The sequence below is a fragment of the Canis lupus genome, chromosome 15, assembly GCF_003254725.2.
Source record: "Canis lupus dingo isolate Sandy chromosome 15, ASM325472v2, whole genome shotgun sequence".
Taxonomy (NCBI): Eukaryota; Metazoa; Chordata; class Mammalia; order Carnivora; family Canidae; genus Canis; species Canis lupus.
In genome coordinates this window covers 51,498,801-51,510,367 of record NC_064257.1, presented here as the reverse complement: position 1 = coordinate 51,510,367, position 11,567 = coordinate 51,498,801, and the positions used below count along the sequence as shown (strand labels likewise).

The window sequence follows — 11,567 nt, the reverse complement described above, 5'->3', positions numbered from 1 at the left end:
CAAAAAGCTTCCAGCCCTCCGTCCCCTGAGTCAGATTGCTCTGCCAGATAGAAATTCTAGAGCTACCACTGTGTCTTCTCATGTTTCTCCTATAGAACACAGTCCCAAACCTGAGTGTCCCCTCCTGCCTGCTTTCTTAGGGGATAGCAGGCATTCTTTCTCCATTTCTCTCCTGTGTCTCCTGAGTCACCTGCACCCTCCACCACATTAGACACTTTCAGCGCACGCCTCCCGTCACGGACCATCGTTGGCTCCTCATATCCTCTCAGGGATGACTTTACTTCTTCACAGAGCACGTTAAAGCCATCTGAAGAAATCCCCTCCACTTCCCCCTTCTGAACTTCCATCCACACCCATCCTGCTCCCTCCTACCCCAGCGAGGTGGGTCGGCCCCCTCTGGTCCAGTCCAGTAGGGAACATTATCCCTCCCTGCGTCCTCAGGGGCCACGGCTGCTTATTATCCCTTCTGCCCCTCGGCCTCCCTGCCACTCCACCTCAACTAGACCATTCCTACCCAAATTTACACCTGCTCAAGTCTCTTCCAGTTATTTACAAAACAAACAACAAAAAGATCATCTCCCTCAAGCTTCTCTTTCTCTCTCCCCTCCTTCATAGTCCAAAATCTGAAAAGAACTCTATATTGTCTGGCCCTGTTTCCTCACCTCCCCCCAGTCTGCACTCTTCTCCAGCCCGGCTTCCACCCCCATCACCCCAAACAGCCCTCGCAAGTGTTATCAATGACCACCAGGTTGCTAACTCCCGGTATTTTTTACTTTTCGAGTTGCCTGACCTGTCCTGACAGAGGCATTACTGACCGCTCCTGACTTATCAAAACATTCTCTCCCCCTTTGCTTCCATGACCACACACACTTAGTTTTCCTCTTCAACTCTCCTTTTCACACTTATCCTTCCCCAGCCCGTATCCCAAGTCTAGGTCCCAGGCCCCTCGTCACTGGCGAGGGCGCTCCTCCCTTCCTAAGGAACCTCATTCGTGCCCATCCACGTGCCAGTGCCCCTTTCAAAGGTAAGTCCCCTGCCCAGACATGTCATCCAAGCCTCATTGAGACATTTGTCTTACTTGGGTGTCCCAGAGTACAATCTCTCAACACAGCCACCGCGGAGCTTATGGTATTTCTCGCTGGGGCCAGTCCTCTTCTAGAGGTCTTAATGCCAACACGTGGCACCAACCACTCATCCAGATGCTTCTGCGACAGGACTTTGTTCTACTGATTTTACCGGGAACCCACCCAACTCCTGTTACGGCCACTCCCACGATCCGGGTTCCAGCTGCCTGCCTCTCGCCTGGACTACAGCAACAACCTCCAGATCCGCTCCACCTTCTCTGGACCCCCTTGGTCACACTGCATCTAGAGCAACTCCGTTTAATGAAAATAGAGTGGGAGCCACGGATGCAAGCTACAAGGGTCAATTTAAATTTTCTAGTAGCTATGTTTTTAAAAGTTAGTAAGACACAGGTAAGATTGATTTTAATTACATTTTATTTCACCCAAAATATCATTTCATTATGGAATCAATAATTTAAAATGAATGAGATATTGTACAGTCTTTTTTCATACTATGAAATCCAGTGCATGTCTTACATGGACATTAAATCTCAACTAAGACGAACATTTCAAGTGTTTAAGAGCTGTGTGTAGCTAGTAGCTACCATTATTGGATAGTACAGATCTAGAATGTTCTTTTTACAGTGCAAAATCCGATCATTTCACACTACTCTCCTATCAAAAATTCTTCTCTGACTTCTAAATTGTTCTTAGGATGAGGATCCTAATCCAGAGAGGCTGCATGGCCTTCCCTGCAGGGTCTGTGGTATGGCTTCTGCTGAAACTTCTGGTGTCTGTCCCCGCTTCCCCTTACCATCTATGTGCCAGCCACATTGGTCTTTCAGATTTCCAGACACACAGAGTTTCTACCCCCCACCCCCACAAATCCTTTGCATATTCCTTTTGTGAATGCTGTCCTTTACCACACACCCTTTACCATCACTACCAACTCCACCATTGATTGTCACCAACTCCGCTAGTACCATCACCACCTGCCACAGACACTCTCACTTCTCTTTCTGATCTCGACTCACCTTCACTTCCGTTACACCAAAGCCTAAGTGTGTGTTCCTTTCCTTCATAGCATTCATCTCACTTTGTAACTACCCACCCATTTGTGTGATTAACATCTGACTCTCTCACCAGGACGGGAAAAGGATTTTTTTTTTAATTTAGTTCATCATTGTATCCTCAAGGGCTACCCAGTAAAACCTGCACATGTTATGTATTTGATAAGAAAAACTTTTTTAAAAAATATTTTATTTATCAGGCAGCCCCAGTGGCTCAGTGGTTTAGCACCGCCTTCGGCCCAGGGCATGATCCTGGAGAACTGGGATCGAGTCCCACATCAGGCTCTCTGCATGGAGCCTGCTTCTCCCTCTGCCTGTGTCTCTGCCTCTCTCTCTCTCTCTGTGTCTCTCATGAATAAATAAATAAAATTAAAAAAAAATAAAATAAAACCCATTAAAAAAGATTTTATTTATCTACTCATGAAAGACACAGATAGAGGGAGAGAGAGACAGGCAGAGGGAGAAGCAGGCTCCAGGCAGGAAGCTCGACATGGGACTCAATCCCGGGACTCCAGGATCACATCCTGGGCCAAAGGCAGGTGCCAAACCGCTGAGCCACCCAAGGATCCCGATAAAAAACTTTGAATAAGCAAATGAACAAATCAAGATAACCAGGAAATAAGGAACTATAAATCAGGGCACAGAACAGAGCTTGAAGAAAGGAGAAGTCAGGGAACACTGTCAAGTTTGGCAAGTAGAATCCACAGTGGGGGTGGAGGGGTGGGAGGTTTCAACTCCTGTTGAGACCCTGGCTTGTGCTAAGATCTCTGCTCCTTGCATTATGCGTGTTTGCTTACTCCTATAGCAAGTCAATGAGGCAGGTGCATTTTATGCAACTATCTGTATTTTAAATTCAAGGAGACTCAGAAGGGCTCAGGAACTTGCTAAGTAACATAACTGGGATTGGAGCCACAACGTGACTGGTTTCAAAGCCCACGCACCGTGCATTTCACTAGCTCTCCGTAGACCACTCCCCGTGCTGCATGATCTTGCTACACATATTCAGTGGGACTGTGAAGTGAACACTCAAATCACAGAAAACTGAATTTTTTATGCACTGTGTGTCCGTGTGCCCATTTTGTTGTGAGATTTCTTTACCCAAATGTGGCCCAAATGCATTGCACAATTCAAGGATGATTGCCACATGTAAGCATCTTGAGCGGAACAAACATTGCCTAAAATGATGTCATTTGCTCTTGAAAGCCCAAGAAGAAAGTTCAATGATCATCGAATAAGGGCTTGAGAGAGGGACTCTCAAATCCCAGGTGATTTTCTGTCCTGTGCGAGGTCACAGATACTCACAGAAGGCTTGGCCTACGGAAGGAGGTCAGTAACTATTAGCCGTTATTGTCATCATTATCACTGCAGCCTTTCACTTTCTCTCCTACAAAAATAAACAAGTTCTTAAAAATATGCGACGCCAGCCCTCAGAGACCCACTCTGAGTCTCTGCCATAAATCAGCTTCTGGAGTGACTCGGGGCAGCCCCCCAAACGTGGCCCATGCAGCAGAGATCCAAAGCCTGATTTCCAGGGCTCGGCACACCCGGTGGCGCCCCACTTCCACAGCATTAGGGGGACATGGCCTGTCGAGGGCCAGCGCTTTGTCTCTTCCACGAGTTAGCTTTATGCCCGAATGGATCACACGACCTAGTTTTCACGTGTGTTAAGTGGGGGTGACGGTTCTTACCCAGAAGACAGCACCCAGAATTTCAGGACAGCCCCTAGGACTTAAACTATGAGAACCTAGTCCTCTCTAGTTTGCTGTAGGTTCGGCCCATCGAAGCAAACTGCAAATAATGAGAACATCTGTCTGTCCTGGGGAAAAAGAATATCGCAGAGTCGCTTCCTCTGGTCCTGGTCCCCTTGATTTTCTGATTCCAGCGGCCCCTACCTCTCCACCCCCAGACCCTGTTGAGCTTCATGATGGCATCGCCAGGTAAGGAGGGAACAGCAGGAACACCTGCTTGCTATGGGTACAGTGGGGTCGAGTCCTACCTTAACTGTTCATTTGTCAAACGGTCCAGGCACTCTTCTAGAAGGTTCAGATGCTACAGCTCTTGCCCTTTGTGAGAAATATTATTTCAGAGTGATTTTAAAACATTTCTGACAACATGAAGCTAGAGCAGGAGGGCAGTGTAGTGTGGCAGCTGCCCACGGAGACGGTGGCCCTCTTGCTGACTGTGCCGTCTTGACCAAGGTCTGGTCCCTGTGCAGTGAGCAAAGTTGTGGACACCAGGCAAGGTGCCCTGGGCAGGACGCGAGTGATGCCTGCGTCTGTATGTGCTAGATGTGGCTTGCCCTGTGGGGAGAGTCAAATGAATAAAGATCTTTGTTTCATGGAAAAGCAACTGGAGAAACACAGCTGTCTGTCAACATACGGGCAAAAACATTGGGCAAAAGTAGGTAAGGAGGGGAACGAGAAGAGGGGGGATTGCAGGTTGGTCGACCAAGGAACTTTTATTTTATTTATTTTTAATTTAATTTAATTGTTTTTATTGGAGTTCAGTTTGCCAACATATAGCATAACACCCAGTGCTCATCCTGCCAAGTGCCCCCCTCAGTGCCCGTCACCCAGTCACCCCAACCCCCCCCCCCCACGTCCCTTTCCACTACCCCAACCAAGGACCTTTTAGACATGAAATGACACAGCTTCAAAGCTGTGCTGGCAAAGAACAAAAATTTAAAGAGGAAATTAAACAACCTGAATAGGTGTGGACTTCTGGGTAGATTTTTTTTTCTCCACTGTTTTTCCTAAAAAGCATTTGTTTCTGATCTTAAGCGGATTGTTGGGGAAGTTTTCAGATAAACGAGTACTGTTCAAATAATCAGCTCCCAAACCTGTCTAGTCTCTGGCCCACTGAGGCATGATACCCAGAGGGCGGGGACAGACCTGATCCAGTGGAGACCACTGACGATCCCCATCATCTTCCTCTCCAAAGGGCTGGCCGACAATTCTCTATGGAAACTGTGCTATAGACAGCGTTCACTTGGATTAATAAGCCTCTTTGATAAAAAGCACGTACACTGTGAAATGTAAATATTAGGGCACCTGGGTGGCTCGATGGTTGGGCATCTGCCTTTGGCTCAGGGTGTGATCCTGGGGTCCCGGGATCGAGTTCCACATCGGGCTCCTTGCAGGAAGCCTGCCTCTCCCTCGGCCTGTGTCTCTGCCTCTCTCTGTGTGTCTCTCATGAATAAATAAACAAAATCCTTAAAAAAAAAAGAAAAGAAATGTTAATATTATTGGGCTTTCCATTTTGATGTGAATATTGTTTCCATAGTGCGAGGGGATGAGCTCAGTTTCCCTGAGGGCCAGAGTCTTGGTTGAACAAGCAGAGGCCCAGTTTGGAGGCAGAGAGCGTCAGCTCACGCCGGTTCAGCTGGGACAGGAAAGGGAAGGTATCTGGGAAGAAGGGGGAGCCCCCCCAGAAGTAGAGAATCGAGTCCAGGAAAACGGAGGCGACAGAGAAAGGAGGGAGGGAGGAACCCACTTAGTGGAAACTGCATTTGTGGAAGCATTTTGCCAATTTTGCCTCTGTGTCAGGGGAGGGCTACAGGCCTCGTCCTAGGTGACTGAGTCCCCTCTCTCACAGGAGAGGACGTGGGACTTGGCCGTGGGAAGGAAAGGGGCATTGTTCTCTCTCCCAAGAACGAGGGATGGCTCTGCCAGGAGGGTTTTCCCTGGTGCTCACAGAAACACAAGAAGAATCGCTCTGCTTCAAGCTTCAGAGGCTTGCACAACTGGGCCGGCGCCGGCTATGCCAGGAGCGGAGACGGGTGCCTGTTCTGCGCCAGGCTGTCCATGAACGACTGCATTATTTGCTCTTGCGTAATGAAATTTCAGTTCTAGGAGATGACAGTGACCGTGGAGAGCCCAGACTTCCTTTAGTGCTGAAACCGCCCCTTGCCTGGCACACAGCCCTCCGTCCGGGAAGCCGATCCAGAAGGCAGGGCTGGTGAAGGGAAGGTGGGAAGAGACAACAACCATCAAGCACCTACGAGGTGCCAGACTTTCTCTGTCAACAAATGTTTATTCAGCATGTCTTTTTTTATGTCAGGCATGGTGCTAGTTGCTGGGGGGAGCAGCCCAGAAGCCGACGGCCCTGTGGGCTTCCTCAAGAAGCTCACAGTTGTGGGAAGCTCACTAGTCTGGGCAACTAGTTCCATGAGGGACAGCCTGAACGACATGACCCATGAGGCACAAGTCTCTTCGCATCCCTATGAAAGAATTATGACCCCATTTTGCAGATGGGTAGTCTGAGGCTCCTTAGGGACGCATAGTCAGGATTTGAACCACCCACATCTAATCCCACAGCCCATGTTCTTTCTATTGGCTGAATTTAGTATCTGCCGTTTGCAGATCACCAGGGGGAGAGCCTGAATAACAATCTACTCTTTTATAAGACTTTCATACCCTCAAAGGTGAGGAGCTGCTCAAATGGACCTATTGACCGATAGCATGAGAATGGGAAGACACAGGAAACATGGAGGGGGGGGGGGCGGCCCTTACTGGGTGGGTGGTCTCGAGTGTGTCATTCAGGGTTTCAGGGCCTCAGGTTCTTGGGAATGTTACCTCTTTAAGGGGTTGTTAAAAGGTTAGACGAGGGGCGCCGGGGTGGCTCACTCAACCAAGAGTCTGCCTTTGGCTCAGGTCATGATCCCAGTCAGGCTCCTGGCTCAGCCAGGACTCTGCTTCTCTTTCTCCCTCTGCTGCTCCCCCTGCTTGTTCTCTCTCTCCCTCTCTCTCTCTCTCTCTCTCTCAAATTTAGTCAATAAAATCCTTAAAAAAAATAAATAAGAAAGGTTACAGTAGAGGGTAGAGGTAAAAAGTGGCCTGTACACTAGAGCCATTGCTCTCGTGCTATGACTCCGCTTCTCAGCTTGGGCGGATCAGGTGCCTCCCTCGGGAGCAGAGGGCAGGCCTGCTTGCAGCCCAGCCTGAGTGATTTGCGTTCCCTAGCGTCAGGGTTCGGCTCCCGTCACACGCGCTCCTGTGTGCAGGTGCCACCTGGCCCTCCTAACCTTGCCCTGTGGCAATCTGGGCTCAGGCCGTGAGAGGCTGCCCTTGCTCTCCGGGCCCGTGGCCGCCTGTGTTCTAGCAGCGTCCAGGGAAACAGGACGGGTCAGTTTTGCGCCTTCCTCCTCTGTCTTCAAAGCTGGCTGCGTTGCAGCTCCAGCTCTGTCTCGGACTCTAACTCCTGGGCCCCCTCTCTCACCCACAAGGACACTTGTGGTGACATTGGGCCTACCCAGATAATCCAGAATAATCTCCCCATCTCAGAGCCAGCTGAAAGACACCCTTAATTCCATGGGCAACCTCAGTCCCTCTTTGCCCTCTACCGTGGCATGTTCACAGGTTGCAGGGATTAAGATGTAGATACCTTTGGGGGGCCATGATTCTACGCAAGTTGTACCCAAAAGAGTCCAGAAGCTTGAGAGTTGGCAGATGGAGGCCGCTTCACGATATAACATTTACCACAAACATCCACATATTTGATTTCTGGCTGACTCTTCATCTCTTCTATCGCTCAGGAGAATTTTAACTGTCATTACATAATAAATATTTAGAGTACATTTATGAAGTTGTCCATGTGAGAAATGGCTCTATGCCAAACTGAGGCTTGTCCTCATGCCTTGCATTTTGAGGTTCGTATTTAAACCACCGGATCCCACTAACTGACTTCTTGTACACTACATAGCCTATGTTGTAAGTCAGACTATTCCAGACGTGTTCTCCAAGTTTGGTGAAATACTGACAGCCAATTTCCCATAACCAGTGGAAATTTGGTCTTATTTATATGGATTAAGAAACAGTCATTTTATATGATCCTTATTTTGCTTTAGAATAAAGTTCATTCTACCACGGATCGAATCATATGAGCTTTGTGCATAATAAGACTTGGAATTCAACAATAATAATATAGTATATTATATATTTATATATTATATAATTATAATTATTATAATTATAATATACAATATATTATAATAATATATTATATTATTATATAATAATAATAATAATGGCAAAGTTTAACTGCTGCAGATCTTTCAATACATGTTATATGTATACATAATGCATTTAATATGTGTACAACTTAAATGTAATGAATTTATTATGGGCAACTATCTCTCTTTTAAGTTAAGCAAAACAAATTTCTTTCCCATTTATTCATTCATCCAGTAAATACTTATTGCATGCCCACTATGTGCTAAGCAACGCTGGAGAAATACAAGCGAACAAAACAAACTCTCTACCCTCGTGAAGTTTGTCAGGTAGAAAGGGAGGCCACCATGGCAGACGTGGCTTCCCTGGGTCGTCTGCTCAGGCTCTCATCCAGATGAAGTCCAGGTTTTGACTGGGGCTCTCATCACAGGCTAAACTGGGAAAAAATTCAATTCCAAGCACCCTCATGGTTTCGGCCAAATTCATTTCCTGATGTTTTAGGTTTAGGTTGAGGTTGACCAATTTCATTTCCTGCGTTTCAGTTTCTTACTTGGGGTCATTGTTGGCTCCTAGACTAGGCCACCTGCAGTTTGTTGCTACTTGGGCTTCTCCAACGTGGCTACTTACTTCATGAACAGCTTTCATCTTCAAAGACAGCAACAGGGAGAGAGAGAGAGAGAGAGAGAGAGAGAGAGAGAATTAGTTTGCTAGCAAGATACAGTCTTATACAAGGTAACATAATTATGAGAGTGACATCCCATCACCTTCACTGTATTCTATGGGTTACAAGTAAGTCACAGGTCTCCTCACCCTGGACAGGAGGCTATTATACAAAGGCATAAACACCAGGTTTTAGAAATCACGGAGACCAGCTTAGGGTCTATTTGCCACATTCTAGGACCCAGAATAAGTTCAAGGGGCCAGTTGTTGTGCATAAGGAAAACTCTAGAACACGGCCTGACCCAACCACAATCTTACCACATATCCAGAGGCAGAGAGGTGAAAATATTTGATGAGTGGCACTGATGGCCTCTACAAACAAGTAAATAAATATACAATATGTCAAGTAATCTTAAATGCTTAAGTATATATATGTATATATAAAGTAAATATATATGTATATGCATACATATATAATAGTGTAAATGGGAAAGGATTGATGGCAGGTGGGAATGTGTATCAATCAGAACAGGTGATGCTGCTGTAACAAACATACAGAACCCACTGTGGATCCAGGCAAGTCTCCAGGGAAATTTGCTCCAGGTACTCAGTAATTCAGGCTGCATCATCCTGTGATCAAACATCTGGAACAGGGCAGCCCGGGTGGCTCAGCGGTTTAGTGCCGCCTTCGGCCCAGGGCGTGATCCTGGGGTCCCGGGATTGAGTCCCACGTCGGGCTCTCTGCATGGAGCCTGCTTCTCCCTCTGCCTGTGTCTCTGCCTCTCTCTCTCTCTCTCTCTCTCTCTCTGTCTTTCATGAATAAATAAAATCTTTAAAAACAAAACATCTGGAACATGTGGTCATCAGCACAGAGTGAAGACTACAGCTGAGTGCGGAGTTCTCTGAGGAGGGAGAGAAGGCGGCCTAGGGCCCAGTCGTACTGTCATTCACTCCCAGGGTATAGGGAGGCCAGGAGAGCAGTCAGGAAAGGAGAAGTAACTGGGAGCAGAGGACCACCTCAGGTGGGAGAATTTACAATAGGAGAGGTTAAAAAGGAGGGCGGGTGTGTAGGGTCAGATCTCACGGAGAAGTGGAGGGCCACTGCCTTGAGGAGAGATGCCAGTTCCCACTGGGGATATCTTAGAGACAAGGCTCTTTAATGTGGCACAAAACCCAGGTTGAGTCACTGGGTTTCGTCACACATAGAGTCACTGACTTCCTGGTTTATGTCATCTGGATATGGCAAAGCAAACAAAGCAAAGAAATGGCTACGACCCAGGGGCCCCTGAGGGGCTTAGTTGGTTGGGCATCCAACTCTTGATTTTGGCTCAGGTCGTGATCTCAGGGTCATGAGATCAAGCCCTGCATTGGGCTCCCTGCTCAGCAGGAAGTTTGCCTTTCTCTCTCTCTCTCTCTCTCTCTCCCTCCCTTTCTGCCCCTCCCTCAGCTCTTGTGCTCTCTAAAATAAATAAACAAAAATTAAAAAATTAAAAAAAATAAACACATCTTTTAAAAAATAATAAATTAAATAAATAAATGTTAAATAATAGCTGCAGCTCAGCTTCTGTCTTCCGCTGCTGTAGTGTTTTCACACACATCCCAGTCTGCTGTGTACAGGTAGGTGTCCTGTCATTCAGGTGTTGAACTTTCACGAAGTACCTTCTGCATGCCAGACACCGGACTGAGCATCTTGGTGGGGGGAGGGAGAGAGGTGTAATGCAGGAAGGGACACAAGTTATCAAGAGCTGTGCCCAAGCAGAAGGCCCAGTGGGAAAGATGTCTGAGGGAGCATGGAGCCCTGCCCCGGGCCCGAGGTCCTGCCTGGTGGCTGAGGACTGGTCCAAACCAGCCTCCACCTCTCCCAGCTTGAAGATGCCCGGATTGCACCTGCACGTTGGGCCAGCTCTCTCACAGGAATGACTGGAGAAAAACAGAAGGAAACAAAGCAACAGTATGTAAACATTGGATTTTAGCAACGAGGTGGGGTTATTTGCAAAACTCCGTTTATTCACTTAGCTACAAAAGACGCAGCAGCTGAGTCTCAGGTGACTCAGGGCTGCTGCTCAACCTGGGTTTCATGCCACATTAAAGAGCTTGCTGGCCAGGTTTTCCCTTTACCATGACCTACTACCCCAGCTTCCTCGGGACTATTTTGGTGTCCTGTCCGGGCCACTGGGGTGCTGATTACCCTCCATCATCCTCTCTAGTGGATTCTGCAATGAACCACAAGGTACTGGTGTGGCAAAAACATGGATTTTAGCATCAGGTAGGCACAATCTCAAACCCATGGGTGTGCTATGTGACCTCCAAGCTGTGCGATCTTAGAGCAGTTATTCATTATCTTAAAATGCAGATTCTATTTACCTCATGGGTTTGTTATAAGGCTCTCACCTTACGTGGCTCCATGTCACTGGCCTCCCCTGACCCAGAGCCCATCCTTTCACTTTGCATTTTCTGTTCCCTCTATCTGGAAGGCATATTCTCAGATGGGCTCTTTCTTTTTTATTTTTTTTTAAGATTTTATTTATTCACGAGAGAGGCAGAGACAGAGGCAGAGGGAGAAGCAGGCTCCATGCAGGGAGCCCAACGTGGGACTCGATCCCAGGTCTCCAGGATCACACCCTGGGCTGAAGGTGGCACTAAACTGCTGAGCCACCCGGGCTGCCCTCAGATGGGGTCTGGTCATTCGGTCTCTGCTTGCCTGGCGCCTCTTCCCGAGGTCTCCCTTGACCACTCACACAGGAGGACCTCCCCAGGGCTCCAGGGGCTCCAAGCCTCCTCCCTATTTGACTTCCTTCCCGGTCTGAACATGATCTGGAATTGCC

General features: G+C 47.7%; 1 long non-coding RNA gene across 5 annotated transcripts; it reads right to left on the bottom strand.

Annotated features, from left to right (window-relative positions):
* Nucleotides 1-1,513: 1,513 nt before the first annotated feature.
* LOC118350760 (uncharacterized) lies at nt 1,514-10,133 on the bottom strand. Of its 5 annotated transcripts, none has more exons than XR_007402465.1 (5): nt 7,517-10,133; nt 5,828-6,088; nt 5,159-5,345; nt 4,131-4,434; nt 1,514-3,518 (listed from the first exon to the last, which is right to left on the bottom strand). It is a non-coding gene; the product is annotated as an uncharacterized LOC118350760 (long non-coding RNA). The 5 variants fall into 5 exon arrangements; XR_007402464.1 differs by having other exon boundaries at nt 5,185-5,345; XR_004805172.2 differs by having other exon boundaries at nt 4,131-5,345; nt 7,517-7,678; nt 8,394-10,133.
* Between the last annotated feature and the right edge of the window lie 1,434 nt (nt 10,134-11,567).